Below are 25796 nucleotides of genomic sequence, written 5' to 3'. Positions count from 1 at the left end.
TTTGTAACGGGCAGGAACTCGGGACTACCAGAGGATCTCCACTAAGGACACTGATTTAGACCAGTTAATTGCGAAACCAGAGTACCTCCCAAATATAGGAAGCACATCAAGAAAACAGACCAGGGATTCCCTGGGAGAGGTAAGGTAAAGCAGGATATCATCTGCATAAAGCAAGATCTTATTCTCCCACTACGGCGTCCAACGCAGCCCTCTGATCAATACGTCCCACCGGACCGATGTCGCCAACAGCTCAAGAGCCAGGGCAAAAAGAAGTGGGGACAGGGGACACCCCTGTCTTGTGCCTCTGCCCAGATGGAAGTCAGCTGACCTATGGTTGTTCACCACAACCCTGGCCAGAGGATCTGCATACAGGAGGTGGACCCAGTTGATGAACTCAGGGCCGAAGCCCATCTTCCCCAAAACTGCGAAGAAGAAGGGCCACTCAATCCTGTCAAAGGCCATGGTGGCATCCAATGACACCAGGACCGCCGGCTCGTGTATCTTCGGGACACCGCCCAGTATTCCGTGCAGCCTTCGCAAGTTAAGTGCCGTATTTCGACACAGCATAAAGCGAGATTGGTCTGGGAGAACCAGGGTGGTAATGACTTTAGCTAGTCTCGTTGCCAGGAGCTTCGCCAGCACTTTATGCTCAGCATTTAGTAGCGAAATGGCCTGTAGGAGGAGCAGAGCGTCTTGGACTTTCCCGCTTTATGGATAAAGACGATATTAGCTACTCGCTGATCATAGGGAAGCTGACCCCCCTCTTTACTCTCTTCAAACATGGCGCGAAGAAACGGAGCAAGTCTATTTGCACTCAGTTTATACAGCTCTATAGGGATTCCGTTCGGGCCCGAGGCCTTCCCGGAGTGCACACCCCTAATGGTCTGTGCCACTTCATCATTATTATTATTATTATTATATTTAATTTTATACAGCGCGCAGCTACCCGGAGGTTTCCCGGCGCTAACCAGAAGAGAGAGGACAGTTAATTGCAGAAAAGGACTCTAAAAAATCCAGAGGGTCTAAAGGTTGAATAACCAGGTCTTAAGGTCTCTACGGAACCTAAGGTAGCAAGGTTCAGAACGAAGGGAGAGAGGTAATGCATTCCACAGGGAAGGGGCCAAGTAAGCGAATGAGCGACCGCCCATTCTAGCTCTCCTGATGCGGGGGACCTGATATCATTCTTGGGTCGACGAACGGAGAGTACGGGGGGGACAATATTGATGAACCAGAGTTCTTAAGTAGAAAGGGGCAATGCCTGACTTAATGCGATGCATGAAACAGAGGGCTTTGAATTTGGAACGGTTTTCAATGCGGAGCCAATGAAGGCTGCGCAGAGAGGCCGAGGTGGAGGAGGCTCTGGGAAGATTACAGAGTAATCGGACGGCCATATTTTGAACTGTCTGAAGTTTGGTACCTTCTTGCTTGCACTGTGGTTCTGAAAATCTGGATTCATATAATAGTTCTGGACTCGAGAATTAAAACTTCGTCGAAACATGACGAATTTGGTATCAAAAGACCGAGAATGACGAGTACATCATGTACATGTATTTTCAGCCTATTCGAGTGACGATTTCACCCCGAAATCGTCATTTACATTCTGAACCCTTGTCTTCCATTTATGTGTTGCCCTCTACATAGGCCTTAATCCAGTCGAATTCAATTCCACAAGGACACATACTCCTTAAGTGACTTTCCCATGACCTGTACAAGTTGGAACCATTGCCCCAGGCCGAACTCGTTAGGTCAGTTCCCCTCCAAGTGGCCGAGCAAGATAGCATCTAGGCTCAACAAACCATAAAACCATTTCAGCGCGCACACCTGCCATATCTCGCTCACATCTTTCTCCACTCCTTTGCTTCACTTACTTTATGGTGGGGAGGTGCCCGTTTTTTTAGGGGTCCAGTGATATCTGATGAAATGTTGGGCCTTGCCAAATGATTTGTTGTAGGCAGCACGAAGTGAAATATGGACATGTCATCATGACTCTGCTTTTTCTTTTGAACCAAAATATGTTAACGATTTACTTTACAACCAAGAATGTTTTACCTGGAGCCCAAATTTGTGTATAAGAAGAGAAGCCTGACTTTGTAAAAGTGTGCAGTCTCCTGAGAACATACCCGTATTGTACTTCTAGGACACCTGTTACCATGGTTGCAGCCAATAAACTAATCTTTGACTTCACCTAGAAGACTCTGAGTTTCTGTGGTCTGGATCAGGAAGAACCCGAGGTCTCTGGGTGTTGATTCCCTGGCACCGCTGGGTTACCGGTTCTGTGCCGGTTCTTAAAAACCCAGTACCTCAGTTGGCGCCCAACGTTTGGGGTGATTCCAGTGGTACCAGTCAGCCTGAAGATCGTGAGGAGCTTCGTGTGGAAATTCCGGAGGACGGCCAACCACCTCATCGACCCCTGCATGTCGACGTGGTCCGAAGGTCTTTGCTGCGAGGTTCCCCGCTTCCCGACGGCTACAAGGACTGCTGCCCTGGCTATCGCCCTGATTTGGACCCTTGAAGTTTGGTAGAGCGAAACACTGAGACGAGTCTTCTGGTGACGTCATCGATATTTCAGTTAAGTATAAGTGGAGCGTCTCCCAGTCCTTAGTTGGACTTAGTTTTGGGTATCTTTGGGATACAAAGTTTTGTATTGGTACTTGCAAGCACCAAAACCGAAGGACTCGTGTATTCACGAGAAATATCATAATCGTTAATCCTTTGAAGTTTGGAACTAGACTAGAGAGCGAAGATGCCTAGTCTTAGACTTGGGAATTTGTTTTGTCTTGGTGGTAATAATAGGGACTCCCGATTGGAGGACTCATGTCCGGTTCCTCCAGTTGGAACTCCGACTTACGAGCTATATGTAAAACATGGGGTAGGCCCCATCACCTACAACGAAGTATGGATTAAATACACTAGGAAAGATGGTGTTCTAAAATGGCCCCAATATGGTAGCTTTGATTCTGAAATCTTAGACAACCTCGAAGTTAAACTCTTTAAAAAGAAAGACCGGCCGGCGATGTTTGACTCTTTCCGCTTATGGCGTAAAGAAGCCAAACAAAAAGAAATTAAATTAGCTAAGAAAAATAAGAGAGAAGGGGGACTTTCAGTAATGCAAGCTGCTGTGCAGTTTAAAGATAATGAAGAAGAGCAGATGAATGAGCAGTTGCACAGGCAACGTAAAATGGCAATAGATAAGTGTTATCCAGTTTTGCCGTCTCTTCAGCAAGAGGCAGCGAAAGAGCGTGAAAAAGACCCGTTAATGTCGCATTTACTAAATTCACCCCCCCCCTATGCGCAGAATGCCACAGCACCCCCGCAACCTTTAGTTGCGCAAACTACGCCTCCTGCTCCTCCACAGCACCCACCAGCTGTTCTTCAGCTGGCTCCTACTTCTTCGGTGCAGCCTCCTTCAGGCCCACCGACCACCTCTGTTTCACCTGTGTTTTCTACGATTTTGCCTACTGTACTTTTTACATCTCCTAATGCTTCCTCTACGATTTTGCCTAGTGCCCCCTCTATTTTCCCTGATACCTCTTCTGCTATCTCTACCCCTGCCTTATCTCACCCCGTTTTTTCACCTGTTTGTCCTTCAGTTTCACCTTCCATTCGGCAGAAAATGGCCAGCACTGTTACTAACCTTCTTTTACCTCTTTTTGGGTCGCCTACTACGACCCCTAACATGGGAAGAAGACAGTTGCGAAGTCAACTACCCGATTATCAAGAGAGAGATTCACTGAATAGTTTAGCAAGGAAATGGGTCATGGACACTGTAAAATATGATGTACAGTCTGTCATGGAAGTCTTCCATCAATGGGAAGCAGCGACACAGAGATATGTTTTCAAACAGATGTGTGTTTTTCTCTGCGAGGATTTAGAAGACAATGATCAGGAATGCATCCCACGAGAAATTTGTCGTGTATGGTTTAGGTTCGGAGAGGATATGATTGTTGGTCCAGATGTGGAAAAAGCAGTTGAAATGTTGTTATCATATCGGAGTAAGGGAAGCAGTTCTGGGTCACCATCTGGATCTAATACATCCAGTAGGAAAAAGGCGCGACAATACCCTATGAGAGAAGTTCCCCCACAATGGAGAGAGGGTGACACGACTGCTGTCCCACCTATTCTGCCACACTTTCAGCGTGTATGGGTACATGTCCCATGGAAGCGAGCTGAAGTTTTAGCACTCAAACAAACATTACCAGATCCGCGTAAAAATCCTGCAGGGTACTATAAAGAGTTGTCACAAACTGCTGGGTCATGTATAATGAATTTAGCCGATATCGATATGTTATTTGGAAATGTTGTTCCACAGCCTTTATGGGGTAAAATTCGTCATATAGATCATGACCAGGAATTAGGTGACACATGGGCTAATATTACTGCTGCAGAGGCCCGCCAAGTTGGTGGTGCCAAGCCTGAGCCTTTGATAGCAGAACTCCCTGGTAAAATAGTAGATTACATGAAAACGATAATGCCGGCAATACGCGTAAATTGGGATAAGTTGTCTGCATGCAAGCAAAAGAAAGAAGAAACTGTTTCAGATTTCTTCACCATGTTTGAAGAAACATTTGTTGACCACAGCGGTCAAGATATGATCACAGAAGGTGATCAGAGATTATTTGTCGATAAATTCGTGCACAATCTGCTTCCAGAATTGTGTAAAAAATTAAAAGATTCAGAAAGTTCTTGGCAAGTCTCATCTTCAGCCCAGATATTGGCTACCGCACAATATTACGAGAATAGGGACAAAGATGAGAAAGATAAAGTGGAAAAGAAAACTAGAGAACTAAAAACGAAGGTTTTGCTACAACAAGCCTATCCGCCACGTGGTGGTGGTAATCAAAATAATAATGGTCAGAACCACTACCAAAATACTTTTCAACAGCCTCAACAGTATCAGAGAAACTCGCAAAGATTCGAGTACACTCAACCCCGTGTATCTGTAGGCCCCAACCAGTGTTTATATTGCAAACAAGAGGGTCATTACAAGTATAATTGCCCTATTCTATCACAACGTGCAAATGGAGTTTCTGGTGTTAGAGGTCGTGGCAGTCAGCAAGCACCTAGAGGTAGAGGGCGTGGAAACGACCCTCAGGACACACGTCCCTTTCCACCACAAAACTCTATGAACAGGTTTGATCAGCAAAATGACGTATCTGACAGGACAGCTCAATACTACGTTGATGAATATTACACAGAAAATGAGCAGTGGGAGAATAATGATTGCTAGGACAGCCATAGACAAAGAGAGGGAGTTGTTTCAGTTCCAGTAGATCAGAGTGGACCTTACGTTGAGGTGATTACATCAGGTGTGTCAGAACCTTTTCTGTTGGATACTGGTGCTACAAAGAGTTCTATTATGCACTCCAAACTCCCTGGCGCACCTTTGTCTGGCGAAATGAACGTTTCTGTAGGTTTTTCCGGCGCCCCAGTTAGAAATCCGATTTCTGACCCTTTATCTCTTTCTGTTGGTCCTTGTGAATTCGAAGCACCCCTTATTCTGACAACAGGTTGTGGTGAAAATTTGTTAGGATTGGATTTGTTAAAAAGATTGTATGCGACTTTATACTGTTCTCCTTCAGGAGTACAACTTACTTCAGGTAAGAAAGTGGTTTCTCCCATGTATTTGTCGAGAGATGCACTTCCAGCAGAATTGTCATTTCTCCCAGATATTCTTTGGGCTGCTGGTCCTAATGATGTAGGTCTTTTAGAAATTCCACCATATGTTGTAACATTGAAAGTCAATGTCAAAATGCCACGAATTCCCCAATAAAAAATATCTAATGAGGGTGAAAAAGCTTTGCTAGCGATTGTTTACGAATTGATTGAAAAGGATGTGATTGAAGAAACACGAGGAAATGTTTGCAATAGTCCTGTTCTGCCTGTTTTAAAACGAACTGACCCTTCTCAGCCACCTGTGTACAGATTCGTGATTGATCTTCGAGAAGTAAATAAGATAGTTGTGCCACAATTCCCAGTTGTCCCCGACATTACCACATTATTGACTATGATTCCAGCTTCTGCTTCGTGGTTTTCGGTGATTGACCTAAAGAACGCTTTCTTCAGCATCCCAATTGCTGAGGAGAGCAGGGATATCTTTTCCTTCAGTTTAGGAGGTCGAAGTTTCCGCTTTAAACGCGCTCCTCAAGGCTACTGTGAAAGTCCCTCAATATACAGTCAAGCTCTGAAAACACAGCTTGACACGATTATTTTGCCTAAAGGTGCCACTCTTGTACAGTATGTGGACGATTTGCTCATTGCTGCAGATACTGAGAAAATTTGTAAAAAGGCCACATTGACATTATTGCGTCATCTGTGTGATCTGCATCACAAGGTGTCACTTTCCAAGCTTCAATATTGCCGACAAGAAGTGACCTACTTAGGTCACCTCTTATCGAAGGAGGGAAGGAAACTGACCCCAGAAAGAATTCAGGCAAGATTGTATGCGACTTTATACTGTTCTCCTTCAGGAGTACAACTTACTTCAGGTAAGAAAGTGGTTTCTCCCATGTATTTGTCGAGAGATGCACTTCCAGCAGAATTGTCATTTCTCCCAGATATTCTTTGGGCTGCTGGTCCTAATGATGTAGGTCTTTTAGAAATTCCACCATATGTTGTAACATTGAAAGTCAATGTCAAAATGCCACGAATTCCCCAATAAAAAATATCTAATGAGGGTGAAAAAGCTTTGCTAGCGATTGTTTACGAATTGATTGAAAAGGATGTGATTGAAGAAACACGAGGAAATGTTTGCAATAGTCCTGTTCTGCCTGTTTTAAAACGAACTGACCCTTCTCAGCCACCTGTGTACAGATTCGTGATTGATCTTCGAGAAGTAAATAAGATAGTTGTGCCACAATTCCCAGTTGTCCCCGACATTACCACATTATTGACTATGATTCCAGCTTCTGCTTCGTGGTTTTCGGTGATTGACCTAAAGAACGCTTTCTTCAGCATCCCAATTGCTGAGGAGAGCAGGGATATCTTTTCCTTCAGTTTAGGAGGTCGAAGTTTCCGCTTTAAACGCGCTCCTCAAGGCTACTGTGAAAGTCCCTCAATATACAGTCAAGCTCTGAAAACACAGCTTGACACGATTATTTTGCCTAAAGGTGCCACTCTTGTACAGTATGTGGACGATTTGCTCATTGCTGCAGATACTGAGAAAATTTGTAAAAAGGCCACATTGACATTATTGCGTCATCTGTGTGATCTGCATCACAAGGTGTCACTTTCCAAACTTCAATATTGCCGACAAGAAGTGACCTACTTAGGTCACCTCTTATCGAAGGAGGGAAGGAAACTGACCCCAGAAAGAATTCAGGCAATAGCGTAATTGAATGTGCCAAGAACACAGAGAGAAGTGCGTGCTTTCTTGGGCATTACATCGTACTGAAGACAGTGGATTCCAATTTTTTCGTTATTGGCCAAACCCTTGGTGGCATTAAGGTGTAAAAATACACCCAATCCCATTCCTTGGTCTGAAGAGTGTCAGAAAAGTTTTCTCGAATTACGCACAGCATTATGTTCGGCTCCTGTGTTAGGTACACCCAACTACAGTAAGCCTTTCACATTGTATGTCCACGAGAAGGAAGGCTGTGCATTGTCTGTGTTGACTCAGTTATTTGGAGGTAGACAGTGGCCATGCGCCTATTTTTCGTCAACTTTGGATCCGGTAGCACAAGCATTGCCAAGTTGTTTAAGGGCCACAGCAGCAGCAGCTGTTTCTATTCGACAGTCTGCTGGTCTAGTAATGAATAATACACTAATCGTGATGGTCCCGCATGCAGTAGACACATTGTTAAATAGGACCAAGACACAGCACTTAACTAGTGCTTGACTGTCTAGTTATGAATTAACGCTGCTAGCGAGCCATGTGCATATAAAAAGGTGCAGTACTTTGAATCTAGCCACACTGTTACCAATTGCAGAGGAATCAGATGCTTTAGAACAGCACGATTGTTTCCTCACAACAGAGGAAGAGACAAAAGGGAGAGTGGATTTATTTGACACTCCTCTTGCTGAATGTGATGGTACATTATGGGTGGATGGTTCATGCTTTAAGCTCCCAAATGGGAACGTGACTGCAGCATATGCTGTCACGACTTTGCACACAGTCGTTGAAACTGCACGCATACCACATGGTTCAGCTCAAGCCGCAGAATTAGTCGCACTGACGAGAGCATGTGTATTGTCTAAAGGAATAAGAGTGACCGTCTACACTGATAGTCAGTATGCTTTGGCATGGCTCACAGTTTTGGACGATTGTGGAGAGAACGTGGATTCCTGACTTCGCATGGAGCTAAGATTCAGCATGGTCAGTTGGTGAATGAGCTCCTTGAGTCACTGACCTTGCCTCTGCAGATGGCGATTGTGAAATGTAGTGCTCATAAGAAGGTGACTTATGATGTTGGTCGTGGAAACGCATTTGCTGATGAGATCGCTAAAGAAACGGCAAAGAATGTGATGAGCCGAATGTATGTTGCAGGCCCTGAAAGATGGACTGGCGATGTTGGAATATGTGAGGACACGATAGAGAGTGTAAAGTCCATCCAAGCTGAGGCCACAGAGAAAGAGTTGAGCACGTGGAGAGAAAGTACAGGAAGAATGGATGCAAATGGTTGTTGGGTTGATTTGACAGAGCATCAGAGATGGTTGTTACCCGATGCATATGTGCTTGCAGTGGTTACAATGGCTCATGGAATGGCTCATATCAGCGTGAAAGGGATTTGCGAGTTGTTGGCCCCAGTATGGAAGAATGCAGGGATTCCCAAGTGTGAAGAGAATGTTGTCAAGAATTGCATGGTATGTCTGAAGCACAACCCTGGTAGGGGAACCCCAACTCCAGCTGGTCATTTTGCACCTCCTACGTATCCGTTCGAGGTTTTGCAGCTAGATTTCATACATATGGAGAGGTGCAACAACTTAAAATACGTGCTCGTTGTTGTTTGTGCTTTCTCAAGATGGGTAGAAGCCTATACCCTAAAAGACAATACTGCCTTGTCCACAGCAAAAGCCCTTGTAAAAGAGTTCTTCCCCAGGTTTGGAATGCCTAGAATGGTCTGGTCTGACAACGGAAGTGAATTTGTGGGTCGTGTGATGAAAAGAGTGTGTGAAGGGCTAGGCATTAGGCAGAAGTTCCACGCTGCAAATCACCCCCAATCAGCTGGATTAGTAGAATGTTACAATGGCACTTTAAAACTTAAATTGGCCAAAATCCAAGCAAGCACAGGTCTTAAATGGCCTGACGCTCTACCCTTAGCACTCCTATCCACCAGAATGACTGTGCATTCGCGAGTGAAACTCAGCCCTTACGAAATTGTCTTTGGCCGGCCAGCCAACATATGGGGAGTGCCTAGGCCCACGAAGTTCAGCGAGCTGCAACATCCTATTTTGCTTGATTACTTGTATGAATTGACGGCTAAATTGCGTGTATTACATCAACAGGTCCACAACACCCTGCCTCCGGTCTCTGAGACTCCAGGTCACTCCATTGTCCCTGGATCCTGGATTCTCGTGAGAAACTTTCAAAGGACAAAGAACGACCAGCCCAGGTGGACCGGGCCGCACCTAGTCCTTCTTTCCACAAGGTCAGCTGTTCGAGTGGAGGGGAAGGCCAACTGGATCCACGGGGTCCATTGCAAGAGAATCCCTTCACCTCCGCCACATGACCAGTGGGTCCAGAAGGGTGTCACTGACTCAGACCTCACAATTGTGCCACGTATCATACCTGTCAGCGATGACCGTGTAAAACAAACTAACCCTGAATGTGAAAGCGAGAACATTTTTCAAGAGACTGTGCCACCACCAGAACAATTGAACTCTTCGGAGCCTGAACTCCTGTTTCAGGACCAGACAATACCAGGGAAAAGACGCTACAATCTAAGACCGAGAAAAACAGACTAATAAAGTGATTCCTTTTTATGATTTAAGACCAAGACCTATGGACAGATAAAGATATCCTTTTCCCCCAAGTACTATTTTTTTGAAAGTGCAGATCTCCCATCTAGGTAACTTGCTTATTTTTGTTTTTTGAACCGCCATCCGGGTTCCGCTGCTAGGGCCGCGGTTGATTAAAGTCTTTTGGGTGCAGCTGACGACGTTAGGTCGGTAGTTCCGGTCAGTCCAAGGGAGTTGCCCTAGACTGACGGAAGCATCCTTTAGCAGAGGCAACCTCCCACCGCGGGCAGCACTTTAGAGAGGATGGAGTTTCCTGATGTGGAGAGACCTGCCAAACAAATGAACTTTAAGCAGAGACTGTGTAACACGATGACAAAGAAAAGTTTTAAAATATTGTGTATTTTTATGCTATCCAGCGTAATGATCTTTTTGATAAGTGATGTTTTATTCTCTTTCCATGTAACATTTGCGCCCACTGCATCACCCATACCTCCTCCTACTATTTCCTCTCATTCTTTCCACCCTCTGCCTGACCACGAATCAAATAGGAGATTAGTGTTCGTTAATAACTCCTTTGTTCAGTTATTACACCAACACCAACTTGTAATGAACACAACTAACTGTTGGGTGTGCGGTCTCATGCCTCACACAACGGATAAAGGTATCCCCTATTTGGTCCTGCCATTTAGTCACAATGGTACAGTATGGGCATATAGGACAATGTTCATATATGCACGAGAAATCCAACCCCTACGTTCTGTAAAAGATAACCTCAAGACTAGCGCCTTAGTCAAAGGTATAGTTGACATGATCAAGGAAGTAACTTCCTATGAAGATACTCCGGATGATGAGATACTTGCATATGTAGGTTGGAACGTGACCGGATATGGCACTACTTTAAGTGACAAACAGCAAGCCAAAAGATCGTCCCCTATCTGGATCGTACCCCATCAAGGTCACCTGTGTCTGCAAGGTATTGGCAAGAATCCCAGAGCTCAGCTAGGGAAGAGTATCTGTACAGAAACATATGTTTTTGGATCCCAGACTTCCCTGCGTTTTTAGCCGCTAAGGGTACTTATTTCATCTGCCATGATAGAGCCTATACATGGTTGCCCCCTGACTTCTCGGGCTCATGTTTTGTTTCATTCCTGTTGCCTCCCACCTACACAGCAGCGGCGGATTACCACCGGACAAGGGTAGTTAGAGGTGTTTTGAGTAAAGAAGACACTGCAGGTCAAGAATTTGGGGACTTTGCAAAGGGTTTTCTGCCGTTCTGAGGATCCATGGCTAACAGCAGAAACATAAGGCAATTAACAAGGGTAGTTGAATCCACCGTGACTGAAACTGCTGGTGCCCTTAGTAACTTGACTGCTGAGCTCCAGTCGGATCGACTTATGACCCTTCAGAACCGGGTCGCTTTGGATGTTATACTTGCAGACCGAGGTGGAGTATGCAAATTGATCCAGTCTAGTTGTTGCATTTTCATCCCAGATAATGCTCCAACCGTGTACAGGGCCATCTCCAAACTGCATAAGATTTCCGAATCTATTCATGTGGATAAAGGAGATTGGTCGTTAATGGGATGGTTCTGGGAACTGATATCTGCCTGGGGATGGAAAATTCTGATGGTCATTGGGATGGTCTTAGCCATTCTTTTCTGTTCTGTCTGTGCATACAGTGTGCTCCTGCAATATGTGGCCTCTGTGTTACATCATGTGTAAGGAAGCCTGTGTCAAGAGATGAACTAAGTACTAGAATGATGTTACAGCAACATCTCAATGACTTTAGGAATATAGATCTGGACTCAGACTAACATGAGGACAGATTAATTGCCTATGTAAGGGCAAAAGGAGGGTTTGTGGTTCTGAAAATCTGGATTCATATAATAGTTCTGGACTCGAGAATTAAAACTTCGTCGAAACATGACGAATTTGGTATCAAAAGACCGAGAATGACGAGTACATCATGTACATGTATTTTCAGCCTATTCGAGTGACGATTTCACCCCGAAATCGTCATTTACATTCTGAACCCTTGTCTTCCATTTATGTGTTGCCCTCTACATAGGCCTTAATCCAGTCGAATTCGAATCCACAAGGACACATACTCCTTAATTGACTTTCCCATGACCTGTACAAGTTGGAACCATTGCCCCAGGCCGAACTCGTTAGGTCAGTTCCCCTCCCAGTGGCCGAGCAAGATAGCATCTAGGCTCAACAAACCATAAAACCATTTCAGCGCGCACACCTGCCATATCTCGCTCACATCTTTCTCCACTCCTTTGCTTCACTTACTTTATGGTGGGGAGGTGCCCGTTTTTATTAGGGGTCCAGTGATATCTGATGAAATGTTGGGCCTTGCCAAATGATTTGTTGTAGGCAGCACGAAGTGAAATATGGACATGTCATCATGACTCTGCTTTTTCTTTTGAACCAAAATATGTTAACGATTTACTTTACAACCAAGAATGTTTTGCCTGGAGCCCAAATTTGTGTATAAGAAGAGAAGCCTGACTTTGTAAAAGTGTGCAGTCTCCTGAGAACATACCCGTATTGTACTTCTAGGACACCTGTTACCTTGGTTGCAGCCAATAAACTAATCTTTGACTTCACCTAGAAGACTCTGAGTTTCTGTGGTCTGGATCAGGAAGAACCCGAGGTCTCTGGGTGTTGATTCCCTGGCACCGCTGGGTTACCGGTTCTGTGCCGGTTCTTAAAAACCCAGTACCTCAGCACCCAGAAAAAGGATATTCCCATAGTCCAGCCGAGAAGTAATTAACGCTTGGACTACGGTTCTCTGGGTGTCATGAGGAAGCATCCATATGATTTTTCTCAACCACCTGATGATGGTAATACAGGTGGCCGAGACCTTGATCACATGTTGCCTCATCGACAGCTGATCATCAAATATGATGCCTAGGTTGCGAGCTGTCTTGGAGGGAACAGGTAGGAAGCCCAACTGCTGTGGCCAATGGTGGGGACCCCAGAGTGTGGTATTGGGGCCAAACAAAAGAAGCTCGGTCTTGTCCCCATTTAATTTTAATTTGTTATCGTGCATCCAACTAGCTATGTTATTAAGACCAGAGTGAAGTGGAGGAATTTTGACCTGTGGAGAGTGAAAAGATGATCTGAGTATCATCGGCGTAGGAATAGATGACGAGTCCGGCTTGCTCTGCAATGGCGGCAAGGGGTCTCACATATAGGTTAAAGAATAATGGGCTCAAAATAGAGCCCTGAGGGACACCATGGGTGGAGTGAGGAATTTTAGAGGCTGAGGAAGGGGAGAAAACTTGGAACGTACGGTCAGAAAGATAGCTGGCCACCCAACCGAGCGCTGAGCCACTGATGCGGATGGATTTTATGGCAGTAAGAAGGATGGGAAACAGTGTCGAAAGCGGCACTCAAATCCAGTAGGATGAGTGCCACTGTTTCCCCTTTGTCTACCTGGCATCGAATGGTCTCAGAAACCCCGAGAAGAGTCGACTCGGTCGAGAAGCCAGCCCTAAAACCAGACTGGGACTGATGGAGGAAGTTACCTGCTTCAATGTAAGTGGTGAGCTGTTTATTAATGTGCTTTTCCAAGATTTTTGACCAGACCGGAAGGAGAGAGATGGGACGAAAATTAGCTGGATTATTGGGATCGGCATTGGCTTTCTTTAGTAGAGCACAATCATCGGGTGTTTCCACGTACTCGGGACCTTAGCTTCTCGGAGTGAGGCATTGAGGAGTTCTAAGATTAGAGTGAGTGTAGGGAGATCAAGAGTTAGAAGGATTTGGGGGGGGCATGGGATCCAAGGGGGAACCAGATTTAATGCATCCCAGGATTTTCTGCAAAGAAGTAATAGTAAGAGGCTCCCAAGCCATCAACTGGGGCGAAGAAAGCGGACACATTTGCGTATTAGTTTCTGATTCATACAAGGGTTCAGACATGTCCAGCTTAGGGGAGGATGCAGTGTGCATGTGAACTCCAAAGTTAGCATAGATGGTTTCGATTTTGGTCGTGAAAAATTCTGCCAGGGAGTTGCATTGCGTTACGTCCAGGCATGGAGCTTTGGGCAGGCAAGACATGCCCGATAGTTCTTGCACAGCTTTAAATAAGGCTTTAGGTCGATTCTGAGCATTTAAAATGGTACGATTAACATGCTCCGCCCTGGCTATATTACAAAGAGAATGGCATTTGGTAAGAGCATCTTTGTAAATTTATTTGTACCCAGGATCATAGTGCACACGCCATTTCCGTTCCAACTTTTTACATATAGATTTCTCAACTTTTAGTTGTTCAGAAAACCATGGGGCGGGGGTGATGAAGGTTGTGTTAAATTTTGCGTAGGGGGAGACAGGTATTGACCGCGGAGGTTAGCCAGTTATGCAGAGCAGCTGCCTCTTCAATGTTGGCCATGTTGGTAGGAGGTCTGATGTTCTCTAGACAGGAGTTTAATTTTTTGGGATCTAGATTCTTCCAATTTCTGCCAGCTCGAGGGAGCGTGGAATTTCCAGGGATGTTCAGTGCCCAGTCCGCTTTTATAGAAAAACTAATTATGTAGTGATCTGACCAAGGAATGGGTCTGGGAGTGTTACAAAATATGGTGTCTAAGTTGGAGAAGATGGGATCCAATAAATTACCTGCCTTGTGAGTGGGGCTAGAGTTATGAAGAGAAATATTAAGTGCTGCTAAATCATGTATGAGATGTGTACTGGTGGGACAGGATGTGTCGTTAAGATGTAGGTTAAGATCTCCAAGGACCAAGAAATTGGTTGAGTGCAAGAGTAGTGGAGCAATGTAATCCGGAAGTGTGGAGGCCCAAGTACTGTCCGTACCGGGGTGGGCGGTAGATGAGAGTGCCAGAAAGAGTGTAGTTAGGGGAGAGCAGCAGTTTAAACAAGCCGGCTTCGCAATTAGGTATAGCTAAGTCTTCCCATTTGCACGAGTAAATTCTTTTAAAAATGATTGCTATACCGCCTCCCTCCTTATCCACTCTATTTTTACCTACATAAGTGTAGTCATCTGGGAGGGCAGAGGCTATGTCAGGGCCAGAGCTGTTGTTCAACCAAGTCTCCGTGAGAAACATAGCGGCTGGTTGAGCGGAGGTAATAAGGTCAAAGATGTCATTCCTATGTTTCGGTAAGGACCTGCAATTAAGACTAATGAAGTTGAGGTCAGGAGGGGAATTAAGGTATATGTGCTGTGATGGGGTTTGCAGAAAAGTAGAGGAGGTGATGTCCAGCGAGGAGGGAAGGGATGATAACGATAAGTTGCACTCTGGGCAGCTTAGAGGGGCAAGATGGCAAGACAGAGTCGAATGACACAGGCATTGTAAAGGCCTGAGGCTCGTCAGGGTCTCACTGGAGTATGAGAGTATGGAATTTCGAGAGGCAAGGGGGGTGGCCCTTGGTCCCGTCTGGTCGCGGATGGGCGCAGACGGGCAGGACTCTGGCACGACTCCGTCGCGCCCGCTGCGCTCGTCCGCTGCGCATCGGCCAGCACATCGGTTATGTAGGGAGGAGGCGGCAGGAAGATTAGACCGCTCCCCCCGCTTCCGCCGGAAGTGAGTAAAAAAGAGAAAGTAAGACCTCCCTCCACACCACAAGCGCGGCTCGGGGAGGAACGGGGAGTGGGAGTACACAAAAATACAGTGACAGTGGCCGAAATTATTTCCACAAGGATTTTAAAAAGCACGCAGTGCAGGCGCTTGGTAGAGTGCCCCCTACCCTCTCACAGCAGCATGCACCCCAGGAGCTAGCAATGCGCAGAGAACAATTAAAAGGTCAATGGGTCGCAGTGCGAGCACCTCAATTCGTGCCCCCTGCCTGAAATGCGCCAGGAATTAAAAAAACAAATGCTGCGCAGGGTGACACCTAAATCGTGCCCCTGCCGATGATTAATTATGGCTTTCAATTCTGGTAGAGTGCAGCAACCCACGTACCCTCTCTTAGTAGGTCCAGTGCCCGGCTCTCTCCTGCGTTATGTAGGGAGGAGGCGGCAGGAAGACTAGACCGCTCCCCCCGCTTCCGCCGGAAGTGAGTAAAAGAGAGAAAGTAAGACCTCCCTCCACACTACGAGCGCGGCTCGGGGAGGAACGGGGAGTGGGAGTACACAAAAATACAGTGACAGTGGCCGAAAATATTTCCACAAGGATTTTAAAAAGTACGCAGTGTAGGCGCCTGGTGAAGTGCCCCCCCTGCCCTCTCACAGCAGCGTGCACCCCAGTAGCTAGCAATGCGCAGAGAACAATTAAAAGGTCAATGGGTCGCAGTGCGAGCACCTCAATTCGTGCCCCCTGCCTGAAATGCACCAGGATTTTAAAAAACAAATACTGCGCAGGGTGACACCTAAATCGTGCCCCTGCCGATGATTAATTATGGCTTTCAATTCTGGTAGAGTGCAGCAACACACGTACCCTCTCTTAGTAGGTCCAGTGCCCGGCTCTCTCCTGCGTTATGTAGGGAGGAGGCGGCAGGAAGACTAGACCACTCCCCCCGCTTCCGCCGGAAGTGAGTAAAAAAGAGAAAGTAAGACCTCCCTCCACACCACGAGCGCGGCTCGGGGAGGAACGGGGAGTGGGAGTACACAAAAATACAGTGACAGTGGCCGAAATTATTTCCACAAGGATTTTAAAAAGCACGCAGTGCAGGCACCTGGTGAAGTGCCCCCCTGCCCTCTCACAGCAGCGTGCACCCCAGGAGCTAGCAATGCGCAGAGAACAATTAAAAGGTCAATGGGTCGCAGTGCGAGCACCTCAATTCGTGCCCCCTGCCTGAAATGCGCCAGGATTTAAAAAAACAAATGCTGTGCAGGGTGACACCTAAATCGTGCCGCTGCCGATGATTAATTATGGCTTTCAATTCTGGTAGAGTGCAGCAACACACGTACCCTCTCTTAGTAGGTCCAGTGCCCGGCTCTCTCCTGCGTTATGTAGGGAGGAGGCGGCAGGAAGACTAGACCGCTCCCCCCGCTTCCGCCGGAAGTGAGTAAAAAAGAGAAAGTAAGACCTCCCTCCACACCACGAGCGCGGCTCGGGGAGGAACGGGGAGTGGGAGTACACAAAAATACAGTGACAGTGGCCGAAATTATTTCCACAAGGATTTTAAAAAGCACGCAGTGCAGGCGCCTGGTGAAGTGCCCCCCTGCCCTCTCACAGCAGCGTGCACCCCAGGAGCTAGCAATGCGCAGAGAACAATTAAAAGGTCAATGGGTCGCAGTGCGAGCACCTCAATTCGTGCCCCCTGCCTGAAATGCGCCAGGAATTTAAAAAACAAATGCTGCGCAGGGTGACACCTAAATCGTGCCCCTGCCGATGATTAATTATGGCTTTCAATTCTGGTAGAGTGCAGCAACACACGTACCCTCTCTTAGTAGTTCCAGTGCCCGGCTCTCTCCTGCGTTATGTAGGGAGGAGGCGGCAGGAAGACTAGACCGCTCCCCCCGCTTCTGCCGGAAGTGAGTAAAAAAGAGAAAGTAAGACCTCCCTCCACACCACGAGCGCGGCTCGGGGAGGAACGGGGAGTGGGAGTACACAAAAATACAGTGACAGTGGCCGAAATTATTTCCACAAGGATTTTAAAAAGCACGCAGTGCAGGCGCCTGGTGAAGTGCCCCCCTGCCCTCTCACAGCAGCGTGCACCCCAGGAGCTAGCAATGCGCAGAGAACAATTAAAAGGTCAATGGGTCGCAGTGCGAGCACCTCAATTCGTGCCCCCTGCCTGAAATGCGCCAGGAATTTAAAAAACAAATGCTGCGCAGGGTGACACCTAAATCATGCCCCTGCCGATGATTAATTATGGCTTTCAATTCTGGTAGAGTGCAGCAACACACGTACCCTCTCTTAGTAGGTCATTTTTGAGAGGGGAATCTAAATAACTCCGATCATCTTCCGATAGTGTGGGCATATGAATGTCGTTTATCATATCCGCACTGTCTGCCTCAGTGTAAACCCCTGCAGACGTATACACTGAACTATAATATTCCGAGAACTCATTTGCTATCATTTGCGGGTCGGTAATCCAATCCGAATCACTGTTGTGCAACTCTGGCACCAGCCTCGACGCCCACTCTCCCTTTTCCAGCCATGCTATCAGTTTACCTGTTTTGTCACCGTGTTCATATATCCTGCTCTGAGTATCTGCATGCTGTGCTTTGGCCCTATCCCTAGCTAGTCCCCTATATTCATCCTGAAGGAGTTTCAACCGGTGTGAACCCTCGGGGGTCACATCTTTGGATACCTCAATCTCCATCTTGGTCACCTCCGCCTCCGCCCGGTCCACTTCGGCCTGACTCTTCCTCTTTTTCCCTGCGACTTGAAGAAAAAGGTTATTTAAGACCTAGTGGCGCCAAGGGCACGCCCAAAGTCTTCGGGTATCACCTGTCTTAGAACACAGAGACACGGGACTCTTCTTGGTGGCGTAAAAGATCAAATTTATTGGCTGCAGCCAGTAACAGAAGTCCTAGAAGTCAACACGGTATGAGTTCTCAGGAGACTGCTCAATTTTACAAAGCAAGTCATCCCTTTTTATGCCAAAAATCACATTCCAGACCAATACCTAACATTTACAAACTGTCCAATCACATGTATCCACACCCAAAGTATCGCATGACGGTAAAACCCACTTTTCAGTTACCCGGACCATGATCAATCATTGGTCAAACCCAACATTCTTCTTAAGACAGGTCGAACGAACCCATAATAAAAAAAGGCACATCCCCATCGTAAACAGACCATTAAGAAAGGAGCAGAAACAGGTGTGAGTAGGATAAGGCATATTTGTGTGCAATAAAGTTTTACGATGTCCTGTGCTCTGATCCTTAATCTTGATCAGCTAAAGGGCAGGAACTGGTTTAACAAGGTCAGCTTCAGGCAACAGGGTCAGTTTGCTCAAGTCATTCAGAAGTCAGCTAACGTGTACGTGTGCTAAGGACTCGTTCGGCCGTAGTCATCGGCCTATGTGAGGGCAACCACAAAGTGGCTGCCATATACAAAATTGAACCCAAGGGTTCAGAACGAAATCCCTAAATACAGAGTGAATCCATCAGTCTAACATGAAGAAAACACTCATACTTGCCGCACTAACTAGTTACGGTTCGCTAATATCAAATTCATAACGAAACCATGACCTTTATGTAACGGGTTCAGAATTCACGGAACCTCAGACTAATGATAAAACCTCCCCTCGAATAACAGTCTTGTACGCCTCCCACAGGGTCTGTGCCGAGTCGACAGAGCCCGCATTTTCATGAAAGTACCTTTCAGTGCACGTAACGATTTCCTTCTTGGTGGCGGGGTCTCTAAGGTGCCATGCATTTATGGGGGCTATTCTACCTACGTTGAATTGGCCAACCTCCACCCGGAGCCAGATCGGTGAATGATCAGAAATTCCCCTCCCCAGGTGCCGCACCTCTCGGACCGTTGCCGCCTGAGCCGCCAGTATTAGTACATAATCTATTGTGGAGAGGGTGTGGTGAGCAGCCGATGTGTGTGTGTGGTGTACCCCACTTATGTTCTTCGGCCTCCAACCATCGGTAAGCCCTGTTGTTTCTAGGAAGTTCTGAGAGCCACCTCTGGGACGGCCTCAGAGTTCAGGCTGGGTGTCTATCTATCTCACCATCTATCACTGCATTGAAGTTCCCACCCATCACCAGTAGGCCCACTGGCAATGTCAAGAAGATCGCACCCAGGTCTCGGGAAAGTGTCAGCCTGCAGGCCCGGTGGAATATATACAGACATAAAATTAACAGTTCTCCCCTCCCAAAGCCCCAATACGCCAATGTATCTACCTCGATGATCAGTCCATGTGGCCTGGATGGCCAGTGGAGAGGAGTTTTTAACTAAGATACCCGTCCCCCTAGACCCCGTAGTGAATCCGGCATGAGCCACCAGTTTATATCCCCCCTTGTGTAAGGCCATGCAACGATTACCAACCAAATGTGTCTCCTGCAATAGCACCACATCTGGGGAATGTCTCCTAACCAACTGGTTTACCATTCCCCTCTTAATTTTATCCCCTAGACTATTCACATTCTAACTGAGCACATTTATCCCCGATCCCCGTTTAACAGCAGACATTATCGTGGTAAGGAATCAGTTCAATCATAGCTATGTCACCAGATGCAAGAAAAAAATGGAAAAGAATTACAAATATAACTGCACTCAATGCAATCACAATGCCAAAAACCCCCATCACTCTCAATCCCCCTCCCCTTCCCTGCACCCCTGCATATGATGCCCATCCCCAACTAGCAGTGTGCCCGTCGCCCAAACACTAATCTACGAACTAACTAAAGGTAGAAAATGGAAGGACGACCAAAAACCCCCCGCATCCCCCAGCCTCCCCAAACACTTCTTCGATCTGGGTCATTCCACAATAATTGTCAGTTAAACTGGTCTAATCAAAATGTTGACTGTAGAGCCACCCCACCCCCCAATGCACAATACTACACATTAAATCTCACTGCCTTGTTTATTCTCATTCTTGTTGTTCCTCTTCTCCACCTCGATCTCGATCCTCGGATTCGCTCGGATGCTTGCTGTCCAGCCAGTCTGATGCCACCTCATGGTTATCAAAAAAACAGGCCTTCCCGTTAAGTTCCACCCGCAGGCGGGCCGGGAACATCATAGCGTATTTCAGTCCCCTGTCCCTGAGTTTCTTCTTCACCGGCAGGCAGCTCTGTCGTTGTTTCTGCACCATCTGAGTAAAGTCCGGGAAAAAGGAAAGCGTCGCATTGTCATACCGCAAGGGGGTCCCTGCTCTCGCCGCCTGCAAGATTACATCTCTGTCTCAAAAATTCAGGACCCTCGCAATCATTGGGCGAGGGGGGCCCCGGGTCTGGGCCTTCCTCCAGGCACTCTGTGAGCGCGCTCGACTGTGAAAAAGTTACTCAGTCCCTTGGGCTTGAGGGGATTGAGGACAATATCTTCGATAAACAAATCCGGTGTTTGGCCCTCTGATTTCTCGGGCACCCCAAGAATGCGAATATTGTTTCGCCTGGCCCTCCCCTCATATTCATCAAGTTTGCGATCCGCAAGGGTCCACGAGGTCTTCAGGTCTCTTACTTCTTGCTGCAACAATGCCACATCATCGATTAGACTAGCCGTCTTGATTTCAAGTAATTTAACTTTCTCAATCGCCTTCGTTAGATCCACCCGCATCAAGCTTACCTCGATTGTGACTGTGTCCAATTTGTTATCCAAGGTTTCCATTTCCTGGCCTAGGGACGCCTGGACCCCATTTATAGCTGCCATAAGGTCCGTCTGAGTTGGTTCAGTGGAAGGGACTGTTCCGTCACCCCCCACCGACTGAGCCCTCTGCAATTCTGCTGGGGACCCTTTGGGCATGGTATATCAGTCCAACTTATTGGTTTGAATGTTTCTGGACCCCTTGGAAGATCCGGGCAAGGATTTTTCGGTTTCCGGCTTGGTCGCCATCTAGACACCATTGCGTCATCACTGCCGGTCACTGGACTAAGGATTACACCGGGGGGCCAGGGTCAGAGGGCTTCCCGCGGGTCTCCAGGACCCACCAATTCCAGCCGCCACGTCGCCGCACCCCCAGGGGTCTCAGCAAGTCAATACATGGGTTTCCCGACCGGCCAGCGGATGGGGCAGTCTCCACAGGGACACAAAGAACAGATCGCCAAATGTTAGTGCTCTCACTTCCTCCCGCCAAGCAGGCCGTTTGAGTCACCTGTCCAGCTGCGAGGCACAGGAACCCATACCGCGGCAGGGCCACTCCGTTCTCGATGTTCCTCTGCCCCACAGCAGCCAGACCGCACACCTGACCCCACGGCCGGTAGCAGGCACCAACAGGTCCGCCAAGGGCTTCACTCATTGTGCGGCGTCAAACAAATGTCCATAGAATCCGGGACCTTTATCAACAGGTGGATCCCAACAGGACAATGCAGAGTGTACCCAGATAATGCACCTTCGGGGCAGTCCCTCTCCCACTCATCATAGACCTCCCCTCCTGAATAAGGCGTCCGCACCATCACCGCCGTTCATCACACAGTGTGGATGAAGAGCACCCCCCTCGCACCATTTGCTCACTTTATCTGCACCCTCAAACACACAAGCAGTGCAGAACAGGCACAGGAGACTCATGGGGGCCAGCTCCATCAATCCCCTGCACATCGGGGCCTCTGCGTGTAATTTGGGTTCCCCAGCAGCACCACAGTCTATTTCTGCCGAATTCGAGCCGCCGCCCCGCAGTGCAGCGCCTCGCACCAATGCTGGGCGGCTCCACTCTTGTGCTCCACGGGGCTGTCCGGGAGGATCCCTCAGGACCCATGTCTCTCCGCAGCCGCCCGCCTGCTATGCGTACTCCGCAGGGCCCGCCACAGCTCAGAAGGAGCGTCGGGTAGTTTACGGGGCCGGACCGGTGACTTCCGGTTTACGGCCCCGATGTTAATAAACTCGGAGGCGGGCTCCCTATTGACTTGAGCCCCCGGCTTCAGATGACGGTAGGCCACCAATCGCCGGACGGCGTAACTCCGGGGCCGAGCACCGCAGGTGGCCCGGAAAAGCAGCCGGGATATCGCTTCTCTCCTTCTAATAGGGAGTGAGGGTTTGCTGCAGGATTATAGCCAGGATATTAAGGCTGGAAAGGGAGGTCGGCGGAGCCGAGCTCTCACGCGGCCATCTTGGTCTGGCGCGTGGCTCCTCCCCGAGTGATTGATTATAAAGATCAGGCAGAAAGTGCTAAAGTCAATACAACCATTCAAGCGTTCTCTAGTCTTAGAGAATGACCCTCTGGGCGCAGCGTAGCGAATCGCGTGGGCGATTTTCAAAAAGTACACATTATGTATCCAAGTTTCAAATCGAGAAGGTTGAGTATGTTGTTGCATATAATCTTTATTCTATCCATGAAGATATGTTCATTATGATACAACGCTGTTCATGTCATCCAATGGTAACATCTATCAGAATCTTTTTCACTGATCTCAATGCATTTCGGACTCATAAGAGACCCTTCATCAGGGGAATCTAAATAAAAACAAAACAATGAACTTATGGGGGACCACATCCCGAATGATGCATCTCATTCCTTAATTGTTAACGTAATACATGCTCAGTCTCTAATGGTATTATCTGAAGTGAATGGTGTCATGCACATTATTAGTACCTCCAAATGTGACATTAAACGCATTCCTAACGTTACGTAGTCAACAGAACCCCCCCAAAAAATAGTGCATACAAGTGTTGTGGTTCCGTGAATTCTGAACCCGTTTTATAAATGGCATGGTTTCGTTACGAATTTGATATTAGCGAACCGTAACTAGTTAGTGCGGCAAGTATGAGTGTTTTTGTCATGTTAGACCGATGGATTCACTACGTATTTAGGGATTTCGTTTTGAACCCTTGGGTTCTATTTTGTGTGTGGCAGCCATTTTGTGGTTGCCCTCACATAGGCCGATGACTGTGGATGAACTAGTCTTTTAAGTACACGTACACCTTTACCTCCAGTTCGTGCTGACTTCTGTTTGACCTGAGTGAACTGACCCTGTTGCCTGAAGCTGACCTTGTTGAACCAGTTCCTGCCCTTTAGCTGATCTAGATTAAGGATCAGAGCACAGGACGTCGTAAAATTTTCTTGCACACAAACATGCCTTATCTTACTTCTATCTGTTTTTTGTTCCTTCTTTTATGGTCTATTTATGATATGGGTTGTGGTCCTTTCATTATGGGTTTGTCCTGCTTGTCTAAAGAAGAATGTTGGGTTTGTTCAGTGATTGATCATGGGCCGGACAACTGTAAAATGGGTTTGTCGTTATGCAATACTTATTGCTGTGGAAACATGTGATTGGTTGAACTGTAAACTAGGAATGTTTGCCTGAAGCACAATGTTTGGCATAAAAAGGGATGACTTGCTTTGTAATGTTGAGCAGTCTCCTGAGAACTCATACCGTGATGATTTCTAGGACTTCTGTTACTGGCTGCAGCCAATAAATGTGATTTCTGACGCCACCTAAAAGCAATCCGTGTCTCTGTTTGCCAGGACAGGGGAATCCGAAGACATCGGGCGTGTCCCTGACGCCGCCGGTTCTGATTGACCCGGTTCTTCAGTTGGCGCCCAACGTGGGGCAACTTCAGCGGTACCGGTCCAAGCCCGAGGATTGTGAGGAGCTTCGTGAGGAAATTCTGGAGGAAGGCCGCCACTCCATCGACCCCTGTATGTCGACGTGGACCGAAGGTGTTTGCTGCGAGGCTTCCCGCTTTCCGACGGCTACGAAGGACTGCTGCCCTGACTGTCGCCCTGTCTTGGACCCTCGATAGATGATTTGTAGAGCGAGACGATAGACGGTCTTCTGGTGGCGTGACAGATATTTTGGTTAAGTATAAGTGGGTCGCTCCCACAAATTTGTTTGGTTCTTGGTTCTTGGTTGATTCGGCGCTGCAGCAATCTAAGCCGAGGGGCTTGTATATTTGCGAGAGTATCGATAGTCGATAACCCCTTGAAGTTGGAAGCTAGATTAGTGAGCTATAAGATGCCTGGTCTTAGCAAACTTAGAAAATGGTTTAGTTGTGGTTGCAACATGGATTCCCGACTAGAGGACTTGTGTCCGATACCTCCGGTTGGAACTCCGACTTATGAGCTCTATTCAAAACACGGAGTCGATCCTATTACTTATAATGAAGTATGGATCCGCTACACTAAAAAGGATGGTGTTTTACGATGGCCCCAATATGGTAGTTTCGAATCAAATATTTTAGATAATCTAGAAGTTGCGTTATTCAAGAAGAAAGCCCGGCCGGCAATGTTTGACTCCTTTCGCCTTTGGCGTAAAGAAGCCAGACAACGTGAAATTAATCAAGCTAAAAGAGATAAAAGTGAAAAGGTTGTATCAATAATGCAAGCTGCTGTGCAGTTTAAAGAAAACGAAGAAGATAAAACAATTGAGGTGTCAGATAGGCAACGTTGCATGGCCATAGATTAATGTTATCCGGCCTTGCCGTCTCCTCCTCCAAAAGCGATTGAAGATCTTGAGAAAGATCCTTTGATTTCTCACTTGTTGAGATTGCCACCTCCTTATGTACAGGGTGCTACTGCGCCTCCATTATCACCGGTTGTTCCACCCTTTGTTGTTCAACCTCCTGCTGTTGTTCAGCCACCCAGTGCTCCACAGATGGTTTTACCTTCTCCTGCGCAACCCGCTCTAGGGTCGCCAGCTTTGTTACCAGCTTTGCCTCAAACTCCTTTGCCCTCCGCTTCTGAGACTCCTACTGTTCTTATTCCTACACCTTCTTTGCCTCAAAACACTTGGTCTCCTGTTCTTATGTCTGCTTCTTCTCCTTCTGTTCGAAAACGAATGACAGAGACTGTTTCTACTCTGTTGTCTCCATTGTTTGGGTCACTGAATATGACCCCTGTTTCGGAACGTAAGCAGAGTCGTAGTCCACTTCCTGGTTTCGAGGAACGGGCTGTGTGGGATTTGTTGGCTCGTAGATGGATTATAAATGCTTCAAGGTATGATTTGCCAGCAGTTATGGATGTCTTCTTTCAATGGGAACTGCCTAAGCAAAGGTATGTTTTTAATGTGATGTGTATGTTTCTGCGTCAGGAATGGGAAGATAATGATTTGGGTTTGATCGGGGAGGAACTACTTGATGTTCAGTCGGATTTTGCTAAAGGGATGATAGTGGAATCTGATATTACAGACACCGTAGAGACGATACTGGTTTTTAGGTCTAGACTTCCGCCTCAGACATTGTACGAACCTGATTCCTCTGTTAGGAGAAAAGCAAGACAGTATCCAATGAGAGAAGTTCAAACTGTATGGAAGGAAGCAGTTCAGGCTGATGCAACTCGGGGTATTGTTGCCGCTCCGGCGCATTTTCAGCGAATATGGGTACATGTTCCTTGGAAGAGATCAGAGGTCTTGGCTCTAGCAGACCTTACCTGACCCTCGTAAGAATC

The sequence above is a fragment of the Lissotriton helveticus genome, chromosome 6 (assembly GCF_964261635.1).
Source record: "Lissotriton helveticus chromosome 6, aLisHel1.1, whole genome shotgun sequence".
NCBI classification, from domain to species: domain Eukaryota; kingdom Metazoa; phylum Chordata; class Amphibia; order Caudata; family Salamandridae; genus Lissotriton; species Lissotriton helveticus.
Note: the sequence above shows the minus strand (reverse complement) of the source record.